Source organism: Cornus florida, unplaced genomic scaffold (genome assembly GCF_030987335.1).
Source record: "Cornus florida cultivar Cherokee Brave unplaced genomic scaffold, ASM3098733v1 CherokeeBrave_3.0.0_Hap2_Chr11, whole genome shotgun sequence".
Classification (NCBI taxonomy): domain Eukaryota; kingdom Viridiplantae; phylum Streptophyta; class Magnoliopsida; order Cornales; family Cornaceae; genus Cornus; species Cornus florida.
The window spans coordinates 39841636-39856916 of NW_026775581.1; the positions used below are offsets into that span (position 1 = coordinate 39841636).

Consider the following 15281-nt stretch of genomic DNA (forward strand, 5'->3'; position numbering starts at 1 on the left):
GATTATCTTATTCAAACTATTATGACTCAAATTGAATCCTTTCAGTTTATCTTTTTCAGAATTCAATTCAATTTCAAGATAATCAATTTTTAAAGCAAGACATTCCTTCAATGAGTTAGCAACACTTACCTTATCCTCCAGAATGATGATCTGCTTTTCAAGCTCAGTGATGATAGAACCGCTTTCAAAAGCTTTCCTTTTTCCTTCATCAATCTGTTTCTTTAGATCTTCATTCTCTCATTTTGCTTGGATAAGTTCCTTTGCTAGCTTATTGATTACCTGTTTGACTTCAATGGTTTCTTTGACCATCTTCTTCAATCTTTCATCATCCTTTTCAGCCTCTTGCACCTGTTCATCATGAACTTCATTGGCTTCATTATCTGAAATATTATAATCAGATAAAGACATGACATGAGGACCTCTATTAAGAAAAGTGACATAAGAAAAATCATTGGAATTATCTTGAGGAGAATCACTATCACTTAAAGTAGAATTTTTAGAAATAGAAACTTTCATTGCTTTCCCTTTATTCCTATCCTTTTGTTCTTTCTTAGGACTAGGACAAACAGTGGATGTATGGCCTTTGCCACCACAATTCCAGCATGTGAATTCAGTTTCTTTGGATTCTTCTACTTTCTTTTCATTAAACCTAAACTTTGATGTTTTGTCAAAGTTTTGAGGATTAGCCATGTTGCTATTCCTTCTCCTCTGTTGTCTCTGTAAAATCTAACTTAATTGTCTTTATAAGAATGTAAGATCATCATCAGAGTTGTCATCCACAGAATTCTCAACCTGTGTAGATTTCAATGCAAGATTTTTCTCCTTCTGACCTAAATCAAAATTCTGTATCTCAAAAGTTTTTAATGAACCTACCATCTCATCAACTTGACAAGTAGCCAAATCCCAATGCTTAGAGATGGTTTCAACCCTAATCTGAAATCTTTTAGGTAAAGACCTTATGATTTTCTTACAGATCTTTTTATCAGTAAATTTTTTCCCTAAGTGACGCAGTTTAGAAATTATTTCAAGAAGACTAGAATAAAAGTCAGAAAAGGATTCATCTCCTTTCATTATAATGTTGCCAAATTTATGAGAGAGCAACTAGATTTTGGATAACTTCACTTTTGAAGTTCCTTCATGAGTAACATGCAAAATATCCCAAGCCACTTTAGCAGTTTTATAATCAGAAATTCTAGCATATTCAGATAGAACAACAGAATTAATAATTGAATATAAAGCTTTGCCATTAGCATCATTACGCTCAGTTTCAATAACAGTAAAAACAAAAGTATCTTTTAACTTTTTGACTATTTTACCATCCACAGTTGTATCAACTGTTAGAGGTGTATAACCAGATTCAACTATTGCCCAAGTTTTACCACCAGAATTTTGCAAATAGGCTCTCATCTTAGATTTCCAAAAATTGTAATTATCTCCTTCAAATAAGGGACCACGTTGATTAGAACCACCTTCTTTCAACGGATAAGACATAATGTTTAAAGCTATTTTTGAAAAACAAAACAGAATTTTCCAATAAGGATCAACTCAGTGTATAGAGCTCAGCTCTAATACCAAATTGTGAGTCATACGTAGTGGAAATTACTTGGAAAGTGTTAGTTTGTTCTAGAAAATAGATCTGTGTCCTTAACAACTTTGCTTATTTTATGTTTTAACAATTAAACAGTTAATCACATGCAAATAAAATAATGCAAAGTATAAAGTTAGAGATGACACCAGGATTCGAGGAAACCCCAGTTGATAAAATACGTCAACTGTTATGGGAAAAACCTCGTGGACTGTGCAGTCCAAAGTAAACCAATCCACTATGCTTGAAACAAAGTATACCGAACTTTGACTCTGGCTCACACCCTATCGTTCTACACCACACCAATCGCTGACGATCTTCTGGTTTTGCGACTCCTCGTCCAATAGCAACTTGATCTCAGACTGACACTTGATATTTGTAGAAAAGCAGCAGGTAGATCAGACAACACTCCACGAATGCTCCAACCCTTTCAAAAGTGTGATTGCGTTTACTTCTATTCTTCAATCATCTGAATGATGTAGAAGAAGATCTGCTTCGTCTGATCGATGTTGATATAACTGTATGATCACGATCAGGATTCGAACTACACAACTCTAACCTATCTAGGTGAATATGTGTATGTTCTAGGAAGACTACAGAAAAATCAACTTTGATTTTCTAAGAGGGATTAACTTCCTAAGGCTTTAAAAATATCGAATATGTATAACAAAAAGCGTTAAATAATCCTTGTGTATGATATGGTTTATATAGAGGTTTGCAAAGTCTTATTCCTTCATAAAATAAAGGAAGTCTCGTGCATAGCACTTTAGAAGGAAAGTGAAATAAAAAAGGGATTCAGCAGAACAGGAAACTAAAAGTTCAAAAGCTGTCAAATCGTCCTTCTTGCCTTTTCAACGATCAACAATACTTTCCTCTTTCGTCAACCTCTGAATTCTGCAGTCGATGTCAAGTCTAATATGGTAACTGAAATTACAACTCGACTAGGATTTGTTTTGTTACCGAAATATGCCAATGTACAAAAATATATCTCATATGATACACTCTTGGTTGCACAACTTGTTGATTTTGGAACTTGGGATATCAATCAAGAATTGACATGGCTAGGACTTGGTTCTAATATGGGAGATAGAAAGCTCCCTATACTATAGTGCGCACTAGGGGAAAGTACCCATGGGTCAGTAGCTCTAAAGTGATCCCAAGAGTACGGTTTTAATCCGGATGGTATCCAAGTATCCATATTGGTTGATTTCACTCTTTAAAATTCAAGTTGCTATTCCTTAAAGATTTAAACCTTGTCGTGTTATATGATATGCTCCAATCTTGTTAATTACATAGATTTTATTCATCATCCGTGATTTCACTCCTTAAATTTCAAGTGTTGTATTCCTTAAAGATTTAAGACCTTTTCGTGTTAATTGGAATGTTCCAATCTTGATTACTTGCATAGATATTATGCCTTGTTCTTGATTTCATGTATTAAACTTCTCGTGTTGTGTGGAATGTTCCATTTTTTGTTTAATTGCATAGATATTATGCATTATCCTTGATTTCACGCCTTGTCCTTGTCGTGTTAATTGAATTGGTTCAATCGTGTTAATTTTCTTAGTTATCTTGTTTCATGTTACTTTATGTTATTGTGACTTTGGAATGATCCTATACATATAACTTGACTTTGATTCTAAGTGGCATAGACCACGTGTAATGATTTATATCAACCTGCAAAATCTCTAAACCCTTAGATTTCAAGTGTTATCTCTTGAAGATCTAAGAACCTTGTCGTGATATATGGAGTATTTCCTACCTTGTTTAATTGCATAGACATTATGCTTACTTTGTGTATTCGGACCTCATTCAGTATACTTGAAATTGTGCACTTGCTTCTTGTATCTAGATTCCATTTAGTATACTTGTGTCTCGTATACTTGCCTTTTCGTGTTTTATGGAATATTCCATCCTTGTTTAATTGCATAGATATTATGCCTTGTTCTTGATTTCACATATAACTCTTGCCGTGTTAATTGGAATGTCCCAATCATGTTTATTGCATTGATAATGCAATTCTTGTTAATTTACATCCGAGTATTCTTCTCATCATGTTGTATGGACTATTCCAAACCTTGTTTAATTGTATTGATAATGCAATTCATGTTGATCTATAAGTATCCTTCTTATCATGCTCCTAGGATTATCCCAACCTTGATTCATTTCATATATGTCTATATATCATGAATCTTATTGATTTATATACTAAGGTAGCTTAGGATGATCCCTGAGTCTCACTTTGACAAAGACGTTAGGTGGCATGATCCTTTTGAATTGTTTAAAGTTAATGTAAAAATCTGTAAAGAAATTGAGTCTATGCATGCTCATTCCCTACGAGTAAACTTGTTTACTCACCCCAAAGTTACTGGGGGTTTTGTTCAGGTACGAAGACTTGGTTCATGATGTTCATCTTTGCTTGGATGATTGTAGACTTGAAGGTTTTAATTCTTGTAAAGGTTGGCTTGAAATGCCACTTGTAGCCTTTTATGTCAAAATGTGTATATTTGATTCCATATATGTAATGTGTACAAAAGTACACCTTTCGTAATGTATTTGACATGTATGAGATAAGGCCGGAGGCCAATGACATGTATTTTGTTTCCAATACAAAATTTGACTTCATGAAATATTATGAAAATATTAAAAAATCACAAGTCATTGTCTCACCATGTTTGCATCGGGTGTGAGAATTCTGTTTTCATTCTTTCATAGGGTCTCATTAATCATGTATGAAGTATGGTCAAGGGCCAAATGGTCATTTGACTCCATTTTATAATTTTGGATATCAAAATTTCCATTTCAAGTTCATTTTCGCCTTTTTGGCCGTTGGGGGGTCGGATTTTAACTCGGCCATTTTTGGGAGCTACGGACCATTCCCGCGCACTGAAAATCACTATTTACATTTGTGTGCATGACCATTTTCATTGAAACTCTTTCGTTGGTGAAATGAGCCTCCTATGGACTCATTTCACATTTTTCTTGCAAAATCTTGCTTAAGGGCATTTTGGGGATTTTCTTTAGGAAATAAATTCCGTTCTTGACTCTGTTACATAGAAAATGTGATTTTAGGGGGAGTTTCTTCATGACATTTTCTAAAAAATGCCATCTTGGTCTCGAAAACCGTGTTACAAACTCATTTTTCTATTTTTCTACTGTTTCTGTTGCATTTTATTGTTTCTGTTCAGGTTGAACCGGTTTAAGAATGTTAAACCAGTTAAAGGTGTGAAAATTGGTCCAGCATGGATGTTCTATCCATGTTGAACCTGTTCAAGAATGTTGAACCGGTTCAAGTCCTTCAGGGATTTTCTACAGGTTCAGTTTTGGACTTCTGACTTCGAACTGCCGTAACTTCTTTGTTTTAACTCCGAATTGGTCCATTCTTGAGTCTAAACTGACCGCATCAAAATAAAATTTCTAATGGTACCAATTTGAGTTTTAGATTATTTTCCTAGCTTAAGATTTTCTTGTTTTAGTGAGAGGGTGTTAGATTTGGTTCGAACCGGGATAGGGTTCATTTGGGTTTTCCCTTCCTTTAGCCTTGGGAATTCATGTGAAGTTACTAAAGGATGTTTTTGGATATTTTTGACCTCATTTGACTTATTAGAAGTTAAATTCCTTCCTCTTAGGGTAAAGTGACCATTTTACCCTTAGTCCTTCTTTTGGTAGGGTTTTGATACCCTTGTCTTCGTTTTGCTTCCATTGAGCCTCAAAACTCCTTGAAGGGCCATTCTGATGCCTTAGGGATGACGTACATCTCTAAGGACATGTCCTTGTTTTGCTTTCGCATTCTGGGATCCATTTCGGGTCATTACAGGACACATTGGGTTGAAAAATCCAGGGTCGTCACAAGGGGTGTCTCATTTGGTTTGTTTATTTGATGATCCACCCTTTTTGAATCTTCCCTTGTTGAATTTCTTCCTATGAAGAAATCTTTTGAAGGATTGTGTAATGAGAGCAAGATCATCATTCTCACTTTCATTGCCGACAACCTCCTTTTCTATTTGAGAGGACTTGAGAGCAATTTCTTTCTTTCGATGATGATTTCCTTCTCTATCTTTTAGGTTGATTTCACATATAAGAAGAAAGCCAAGTAGTTCATCCAACTCAAGTGTGTTGAGATTGTGTGCCTCCTTAATTGCCGTAGCTTTTGCATCCCATTTTTCAGGTAAGCTTCTTAGAATTTTCCTTGCAAGATCAGAATTAGTAATAGTCCTACCATAATGCTTCAAGCCATTTATAATGTCAGTAAGTCTCACAAATATTTCACAAATGGACTCATTTTCATTCATGCGGAACAATTCATATTGATGCATAAGAATATCAATTTTAAATTCCTTAACTTGTGATGTTCCTTCATAGGTAATCTGAAGTTTATCCCAGATTTCTTTAGTTGTGGTACATGTAGAGACTCTATTGTACTCACTAGGACTTATGGCATAATTCAGATTTACCTTGGCTTTAGCATTTAGGGAAATGAGTTTATAATCCTCAGTGTCCCATTCTTCTTCAGTTTTAGGAACTTTTCTTGTGTCAACTACTTTCATCGGAACAAATGGTCCATTGACTATGACCAACCAAATTTGATAATCTATGGATTGAAGAAAATCTATCATTCTATTTTTTCAATAGCCATAATTTGTTCCGTCGAACCAAGGAGGTCTAGAATTAGATTAACCTTCTTGATGAAAGTGACCATTTACATTTGCCATGATCGTTCTCTAATACACTTAAGCCTTTTCAATAGAGATTAGGCTCTGATACCAATTGTTACCCAAGTAATGACTTTAGATGAGGGATGAATAGAGTCAATGCAAACAATGTTAATTTTTATTTCAATTAATATGAAAGTACTAAGCTAACTTTCTTAACAATTATTTAAATAAAACAATCTGAATTTTAAGCCTCAACTAACAACATTTATCAAGAAATCCATCACGCTAGACTTTAAGTAATAAATGTAAGAGATAGAGATAAAGATTGCAAATAAGTACTCAGCGATTTTAGCGAGGTTCAAAAACACCTACTCCTCGTCTCAAGACCCCTCTTGAGACTTTCCAATCCACTATGGCTTATCCTTACGGGTCGAGAGAAAACCTTTTATAAGAAGTACCTCCTTGCTTCAAAGTGCTAAGAGAAACACCTTCTCTTAGTCCTCCTTGGGCCACACCAGCCCTTACAAGATTTGAAGAAGATAAATGAAGTATAATATAATCTCTCTCTTAGATCTATAGTACAAATTTTAGCTCTATGTATGAATAGATTGAAGCTCAATACTCTTTAAGGATATGAAGTGTGTGAATGATAATACAAAGGCTTTATTATTGCAAGGATATGATTCACAATAGTTGCAATCCCTTTTTATGAAGACCACAAGTCATTATATAGAGTTTCAGATGTATCTGATGTGTATTTTAGCTGTTAGGCACACAGTTCGAGTTAAAATAGCTGTTCAAAATTTGAATCTGCGCAGGTTTGGTTGACCAAAATGAAACACTATTGTCTTTCGGTTATCCGAAATAGTTTAAGGATGGCTATCACTCTTTATTTTGGTAAACCGAAATGATTTACCTTTTGTTTCGGTCGTCCGAAATACCTTCCTCCTTTGTTCCAAAACTCTCTGTTAGAATCAGTTCTTCTGATTCATTTACTCCTTTTATTTTAGTCGTCTGAAATAACTAGCGATAATTTTTCATTAATTAATTTCGGTAGACTGAAATGAATTGGTCTTTTATTTCGGTAGGCCGAAATAACTAGAAGCTTTGATCCAAACTCTTTGTTAGAATCGGTCGATTATTTCAAGTTGTCTTTCCATTACGGTCAACTGAAATGGAACTTATCTTTCAAGGAGCATGTTTTGAGTTCATAAATGATTTTCATTCTCTATGTTTCTTGATTACCATGCCAGTGATTAGTGTATGACCCTAGATATGAGCTTCAAAATGGTCATACATGCTTTAACAATGGTTCCTAAAAGCTCACCATCTTAGCTACCCCATTTGATAAGATCTTGATTCTTTTTGTCCTTTTCCCCTATCTTCATGATGTTCCTTCTCATTTGTGCTTTTACATGTAATGTTTTGACTTGATAAATGCTTAGTTCTATAATTTTGCTCAAGATAGACATTAGAATGTATAGAACATCATTAATGAATTATGATCATCAAAAGCGTTATATTCAAGGTCAACCGTTAGTTTGTTGCTGATCCTCATAATGTTTGTGTTGGATTAACAACTGATGGATTCAATCCATTTGGTAACATGAGCAATTCCTATAGTATGTGGCCTGTGATGATTATGCCTTACAATTTGCCACCTTGGATATGTATGAAGGAACCATATGTGTTCATGTCATTGTTATTCCTGGTCCAACCTTGCCTGGTAATGATATTGATGTGTTCCTACGGCCTTTGGTTGAAGAGTTAAAAGAATTATGGAGGGATGGTGTGATGACTTATGATACCTACAGTAAATGTAACTTTAAAATGCATGCGGCAATGATTTGGACCATTACTGACTTTCCCGCCTATGCGATGACTTCTAGATGGATGACGAAGGGTTATCTAGCATGTCCAAATTGTAACGAAGAAACATGTTCTTGTTATTTGAAAAACGGACGGAAGATATGTTATTTGGAAAGTCGTATGTTTTTGTCATTGGATCACATTTTTAGGAAGCAGTACAAGTAGTTTAATGGTGAGAAGCAAGATAAAGGGCCACTAAAATAGTTGACAAGTGATGATATTCTGGAACAACTTAACCGCATACCCGAGGTTAGTTTCGGAAAGGGACTAATTAACAAGAAGCGAACTCGTGAAAAATTTGAACTTAACTGGACAAAGAAGAGTATTTTCTTTGAACTACCCTATTAGCAGACCCTTTTACTGCAGCACAACCTAGACGTTATGCATATAGAGAAAAACATATGCGATAATGTGTTGGGGACATTATTGGACATTGAAGGAAAAATAAAGGATACATTCAAAAGTCGGTTGGATTTAGAATTAATGAAGATTAGGAAAGAACTACACCTCAAGCATAATGGTGAAAAATTTGAGATGCCACGAATACGCTACACATTGTCAAAGAATGATAAAAAGCAATTGTGTGAATGGCTAAAATTAGTTAAGTTCCTAGATGGCTATGCCTCGAACATAAGTCGGTGTGTGAATGTTAATAACTATAAGATATTTGGATTGAAAAGTCATGATTAACATGTTCTCTTATAGCGCCTCCTCCCCATAGCTATACGAGGATTCTTAGATTCAGATATCTGTAATGCAATAGCAGAGCTTGGTTTATTCTTTAAGGAATTGTGTTGTTGAACTGTTAAAGTGGATGTCTTAGAGGCAATGGAAAGGGACATTGCTATTATACTATGCAAGTTGGAGATAATATTTCCTCCATTTTTTTTTGACATTATAGTGCACTTGGCTTTGCATTTGTTGCGTGAAGCCATTATTGTTGGCCCCGCACAATATCGGTTAATGTACCCCATTGAAAGGTACTGTAATTTTTTTTAATACATAAACATTATTTTTATGAAAAATTCTAATGGTCTGTTAGATTTAAATATTTGTAATAATTTTAATGGTTATATAGATTTTTGCATACCCTCAAACTGTACGTGCGTAACAAAACACGTCCTGAAGGGTCCATTGCTGAAGCTTACTTAGACAATGAATGCTTGACATTTTGTTCAAAATTTCTTGGAGGGATTGAGACTTGGTTCAATCAAGAAGAAAGATATAGTGAGGGGGATTGCAACAATAACTGGACCACTATTTTAGATCTAAAGCAAGTAGTTCGACTTCTAGGGGTGCAAAGTTTGGAGATAATGTCCCGTAAGGACATGAAAATGGCCTGATTGTACGTGTTACAAAATTCTGAAGTAGTTGAGTCATACGAAGAGTAAGTAACTTATTGCATGTCATATCTTGTCAGCTTATGTGAATATATAGTCGATTGCTTAATACATGTACACAATTTTATCTTCACAACATCTAATTGTTTAGAAAACACAAGGTGGAACTTAAGAGACGAGATCCACAAAATGTTCATCAAAGACATGCAAAAGAATTTTCTAGATGGTTTGAAACACAAGTAAGTCCATCATGTATATATTGGACTTAATTAATCAAATTCTTTTATTTAATGAAAATGATGTGTTATCATTTGTTTAACACTACAATTTTTTCAGTAGATCTTGAAAATGCGTCATCATCAAAAGGAAATAACTTGTGATGATCTGTATTCATTAGCCTGTGGACCTGGATCTCTAGTAAGTTGATATTCTACTTGTATTGTAGATGGGATTAGGTTCTATACTAAGGAAAGGGAACAAAATCGACGAACACAAAATTATGGTGTGTTAGTGAAAGGAGAATGCGAAGATTACTATGGTAAACTAACAGATATCATTGAGTTACGATATCCACTGGGTAGACAAATATTCCTTTCCAAATGTGATTGGTTTGATGTTAGGATTGGTATACATAAAGATATCTATTTTAAGAGCATAAATATAGCCAGTAGAGCTCACAAAAATGAGCCAATTGTGTTAGCAAATCAAGTAAAACAATGCTTCTGCGTTGAAGACATCAAATTTTAAGGGACATGGGAGGTAGTTTAAGATATAACAAATAGAAGTTCATTTGATGTACTTGAAAAAGAGGGAAAAGTAGTAGTAGATGATGAAATGTTTAACACTACAGCCTACCAAGAGAACGAACCAAGCATCGTGGATAGGATTGTTAAAGTGGACTTGGACATGGATCCACTCTCTTTGAACAAGGATGATTTAGCGGGTGAAGCCCTTGATGCTAAAGTGATTGAAAAATATAGCGGTGAAACAACAATTAATGATGACTTTTGGGTTGACGAGGATGATGATGGAGTTTACATTCAATATAGTTCAGATTAGGAACTAAAATTGTTGTCCGACAATGATACTTATTTGGATGACATATGAAGCTTTGTATTGTTGGGCATGTGTCATATTTTTTTGGAATCATGATTAATACATGATGTGAACTTTATGTAGAATTGAGTTCCTTCTCTTTTTCAATATATTTACCTTTTAGTATCTGTTGAGTGCTGGAAATTAATTAGCCTTGTTTGGTTGTGTGCTTCATTACTTTTCTGATTTATTTAAACTAATCTTAGATCACTTGATTTATTTTCTATTTATGTTCTAAAGTAGCCAATATCAAATGATGACTCAGAATGTATTCCGCATATACTTGTTTATTTTTATTTAATATTACTTGATTCTTCATATCAGCTTGTAAACAGAATTATAGACACTTCTAAGGCACCAATGCATAGACTATTAAGGTCCAGCGTGGCTCAAACTCGAATTGAGACACCATCTACAAGTTCAACTACCACACAACCGAGTGGAGAAGCTGAAGGTTGTAATTTAATAAGTCAACAGCCTATTATGGAAGGTGCTGGTAATACTTTGAAGACGAGGCCACAACCAAGTGGAGGTGATACTTATGCTTCATCATTAATTAACTACAAGCATTTTTGTAGAATGACTATGTTTTAATTAAGTTGATAATTTTATTTTTCAGGCCCAAAACGAAAAGGGCATGGAAAAGCAAAGAATATAGCCCTACACAAAGCTAAGGAACTCTAGTGAAAGGATGTTCTAATTCCAGTAGAGTTTGGGACGGGTTATATTAAACCCGTTGGCAAAAATCACAATTTATGGACGGCTGAGGTTGGCATCCATACGAGAGATAAAGAAGCACTATTAAAATATAAAACTTGGAGGGAAATTCCAGATTATGAGAGACAGGTCTTCTATGAACATTTTTAGGTAATGAGTTCTTTTATTTTCTATATCATAAAGGGAATACTATATCATTTTTAATACTTGTTTTGTTGACTTGTTATTTATTTTTCATATTTTCTGTGCTATTTGTTGTGTGAATTATTGGGCTCTTTTTAACTTAAATTAAATGTTCATTATAAAGGTGACCTTTGGAGTGGATGCGCATGACAATGAAACTGAATTCAAGCAAGTAACTAAGGAAGTGTCTAAATGTTTAAGGAAATATAGATATAAATTGAAGAATCATTTTGACAAGCATCTTCCGATTGAGAATGCACGCTTGCATCCTTATGGTATTATTGATATTGATGTTTGGGGAGAAATGTGCGATTAGTGGACTTCACCAGAATTTCAAGTTCGGATTTTTAACCACGTGCTTTAAATTATTTACTTGAAATCATTGATTATAATGCATTGATTGACTAGCTATTTAGGTTTCTTAACTTGTATTATTGTTTGAATTGCCATGTAGAAAATAAGTGACAGAAATAAAGGCAACCGTTCAAAGAATGACATTCCACATGTTTTTGGATCGATGTCTTTCGCCAGATGCTATGATGTTTATGTACGTAATATTTAAAATAATAATTATAAAATTTTAATTTATCATCCATCTAAATCATATTTTGTGTTGCAGCTGAAAGAAAGTCAAGAAAGGCAAAAAAGGCAAAATGAAGAAGATAAGGAAGTTGAAAGTCCTGAGGAGGGTCCTGCTACTAGTATGTATGTAAAAGGATACACATTTTAGGGAAGAAACTGGATGGGTAAATGAGATAGCTAAGCAGAACTATGTAAGTTTTTTTTTATCCATATCTATATGCTAACTTTTTCTTTAATTTCTAGACATAGAAAAGTTTTACCATACACTGGCCTAACAAGTTAGGTGAGCTGCTTGTGCCAAACATATCCCAGTCACCCTCTTCTATATATAACTCCTATTACATTGCCATGTTCTCAACATACTATATACTCTACTCTAGCCAATTATATGATCAACAGCTATTTCTAGTTAGCAAATATAATTGAAATGGCCATAATTACAGTAGTAGCTTGTCTTCTGCTCTTAATGAGTGGCTCCTCATATGAGTTGTGTTTATACATAGTGGGGGTTGTTTGTTTAGAAGGAAAGTGGAGAAGAAAAAAGTTGACGCATTGATGATACTATACTATTGTGGCCTCGGAATACTACCAGTGTACGCCTTTGGTGAATGGGTGTTGTAGTAGGAGTAAATAAATGGAAAACAGAAAGAGATGTGGTTAATCCGTTGGGAGAGTGGTGGTTGATTGTTGATTTTATTGTTTAAATCAACTCAAGATAATTCTGTCCTATGTTGTCTTAAGTAAGATCCTATGCTATAGCAGTTAAGATTTACCCTGTTGAGGAATCAAAAATACACGTGCGGGAATGAAAGACGATCTAATATTTTCAAAGGATCAATTTTATACAGTCGAACAAGAAGAGAATTTTTTGAAACAAAATTATAGGAATCTTAAAAAAGAGACTTGAATTGTATTGCTTGATTTGATCTTGCACTGACAACTAACACTATAAACTATCAATTTGTAGCCCTGTGTTCACAAATATGTCTTTGCAAAAGAACATTAATTTTGATTTTTCCAAAGAGGCATCATACACTCTAGAACCTTAATATTGTACCCTATGGTACCCTAGGGATTCCGGGAAAATAGTATCCCTTTCAATGTTAATTCATTATTTCCTACCATCAAGGGAAAGATGGAATTTTTATTGATTGGGAGTATTACATAACCGCTACCATCATGATAATAAAGATTTTTCTGACATTCGAACTGTATTTTTTCTTTAAGAATGAAGTAACTCATTTTGCTATGATTATGCACATCTTTCAAGCTTAGTTTATTGCTCGGTAGGTTCAAATTTGTACTAAAAGCTCAAACAAACTGATTGATAACATCAAAAACATATAGCAAACTCACTTCCTTAATTATTCCTGTTACCAGTGCCTTACGACTTACAAGTGACTACCTTCAGGCCCACTTCCAAATACCTAGTAGAGCATTTTATACACCGCTTTGAGAACTAGAATCATAATTATTCTTGAACTGGTTATGCTTACAAGAGGGCTGAGGTGTGTTCAATGATCATGCCAAAAATAGGTTGAGTTGCCATTGCCTATCTAATGTTTTTTTATGGAAGGCCTAGCTATTTCTCTTAGCTATAACATTTTCCTCCTTGTCCACGAGGCTTGATGAGGTACATTAACCACCCAAAAGCTTTTATATATCCTTTAACAGACTGTAGTGAATCCAGTCCACCCACAGGTTCTTGTTCCTCTCACTAAATAATTTCCAAGTTAGCTTAAGGAATGTTGCCTTGTTCCATAGCTCAATATTAGGTATACCTAACCCCCCAACCTTTTTAGGTTGACAAACACACTGCCAGTTAATCTTGGCTTTGTGGTGACTCAGATCAACCTCTATAAGTAAGATCCTTTCTTGACTTTCACTGAAATAGCTTTAGCTAGCTCTTTTTCTTCAAAAAATGGAAGTGAAGAACGAATCTCTCACTCATTCCTATTCACTATATACATACATAAAAAAAAATAAAAAATAAAAAATAAAAAATCATCTTGACTTAGTTTATAGTTAATTTTTTATTGAGCTACTGATGTTTAACACTACATTAATCTTAATTTTAGGATGAAATGAAACAGAAGTTTTCATAAGTTTTTCACAATTCTGATGGTACCAGTCCTAGCATAAATGATGTTGAGATAGCGGAAAACCGATTAGGTATCAGAAAGGGATATCGGTGTGGGTTTGAATGGTTTTGTAGCTCCAAGCCATCAACGTGCACCCTCATCTTTTGAAGAGGCTTCTAGAAAAAGGGTAAAAAATGTTGAAGAAGATAATGCACAACTTAGGGAGAAAGTTACAAATTTGGAGGAGAAGTTGGATACATTTCAGCACCTCCTTAAGCAGCAACAACACCTCCTTAAGCTGCAACAATAGAACCAACAGCTGCCACCACGATTCCACCAACAGCAGCATGCCCCACCAAGCTGGTATCAGTAACCGCCAACATGGTGGCAATTTCAGCACCCACCAGCACCACCAAAACAATCACCTAAATGAACTATAAAGATAATTATTTTGGTAGATATATTTTGGAGCTCTTTGATGGTTAGCTAGTTGATTTCTAACTATTTTGGTTGTGTATTTTTTTGCCTACATTTTCATGATTGCATTCAGTTTAAAATGATGTTTTAATTTTTTAGGATGTTTGGAACCATTTGATGTTAAAGCAGCTAGTGGATACTTTTAGCTCTTCTTTACAAAACTGGAGAATTTGTAGTTTCATCAATAGATTAAGAGCTCGTTTGTTGGCATCGTATTGTGGTGATAATTTATTTTTTTCTTTCTAAAATGATTTTGTGGATGAATGTACTTTTAGTTTCCATGTTTTGATATATAAGGTGGATATGGTTTGATAGTTTTTTTAGAACACAAATCCAGCAGAGCAAAAACAAAAAAAAAATAATAATAATAATAATCAAGTATTAGGGACAGTTTATAACTGTCACAAATTTAATATTATTAATAATAATAAAACCTATTAGGGACATTACAAATTGTGCCTAATAAATATTGTATTAGGGACGAACCACAAGGCTGTCCCTAATATATCAACTATTAGGGACAATAAATACCGCCCCTAATAAATCAAAGGGGGACGGTTTTATTTGGGACAGTAAGTCCGTCCTTAATAAATCAAAGTGGGACGGGACTTTTCGGGACAGTAAGTCAGTCCCTAAAGGTTGATTTTTTCTAGGGACGGTCAATTTTTACCGTCCCTAAAACTCTTTTATGACACAA

At 34.4% G+C, this 15281-nt stretch overlaps 2 long non-coding RNA genes across 3 annotated transcripts in view; both read left to right on the plus strand.

Annotated features, from left to right (window-relative positions):
* The window catches only part of LOC132285876 (uncharacterized), a 52315-nt gene extending 38123 nt beyond the window's left edge, over window positions 1-14192 (plus strand). The window contains exon 3 of the long non-coding RNA XR_009472628.1: window positions 14105-14192. This is a non-coding gene — a long non-coding RNA (uncharacterized LOC132285876). The remainder of the gene's footprint in view (window positions 1-14104) is intronic.
* LOC132284750 (uncharacterized) lies at window positions 9169-12415 on the plus strand. Of its 2 annotated transcripts, XR_009472340.1 has the most exons (5): window positions 9169-11076; window positions 11164-11411; window positions 11569-11781; window positions 11899-11991; window positions 12064-12415. It is a non-coding gene; the product is annotated as an uncharacterized LOC132284750 (long non-coding RNA). The 2 variants fall into 2 exon arrangements; XR_009472341.1 differs by lacking the exon at window positions 11569-11781 and having other exon boundaries at window positions 9175-11076.
* Window positions 14193-15281: the final 1089 nt, after the last annotated feature.